Raw genomic sequence first — 983 nt, forward strand, 5'->3', positions numbered from 1 at the left:
ATTTAAACATTCATTTATAATGTGTCAAACAAGTTGAGTCGCTTGTAAAAAACCCTTCCCGGCTGGATTTGCCACTTGCTCAAGCTCATTTTATTAGTAAGCCAAGATTCCAGGGTTGATCAATGCATTAAAGTTACACAACAAAACTACTTATGGTACTCACACGGCCAACAACACATAACTATAGAGCTTTTCCTTATAAACACTACCAAACTAGCTATAATACATCTAACATAGAACAAGAAAAATGACATTCCATTAATATAATTCGCATTATTTATTAATAGTAGCACAAGTTATTTATATTTAATAAAATGTTCCGAAGCATGTTTTGTGGGACTTCTCATTCATGAACTGTTTAAGCGCAAATGTCAGCAATGTTTCGCAGGGGCATGCATGTGTTTCTTTGGAGATACATAATGACACATTATAAATTTGGAGTTCAAAATCTCACAGACTAAAAACAAAATAAATTAAGCAAAAATGTCAAAGGGTTGATCAATGCATTAAAGTTACACAACAGAACTACTTATGGTACTCACACGGCCAACAACACATAATTATAGAGCTTTTCCTTATAAACACTACCAAACTAGCTATAATACATCTAACATCGAACAAGAAAAATGACATTCCATTAATATAATTCGCATTATTTATTAATAGTAGCACAAGTTATTTATATTTTATAAAATGTTCCGAAGCATGTTTTGTGGGACTTCTCATTCATGAACTGTTTAAGCGCAAATGTTAGCAATGTTTGCAGGGGCATGCATGTCTTTCTTTGGAGATACATAATGCCATAAATAGAATTTTTGTGAATGTAATTACTTTTTTAAGCTTTTACATTGATATGCTTGTGCTTATCGTGTGTGTAGCCATTGTGTGTGCGCATACCTCTGTACATGCATGCATATCTACCTTTTAACCTTTTACATTGCTATTTTTGTGTTCTATTTTTGTGTGTGAAAGTGTAGGCAAAC

Source organism: Dioscorea cayenensis, chromosome 9 (genome assembly GCF_009730915.1).
Source record: "Dioscorea cayenensis subsp. rotundata cultivar TDr96_F1 chromosome 9, TDr96_F1_v2_PseudoChromosome.rev07_lg8_w22 25.fasta, whole genome shotgun sequence".
Taxonomy (NCBI): Eukaryota; Viridiplantae; Streptophyta; class Magnoliopsida; order Dioscoreales; family Dioscoreaceae; genus Dioscorea; species Dioscorea cayenensis.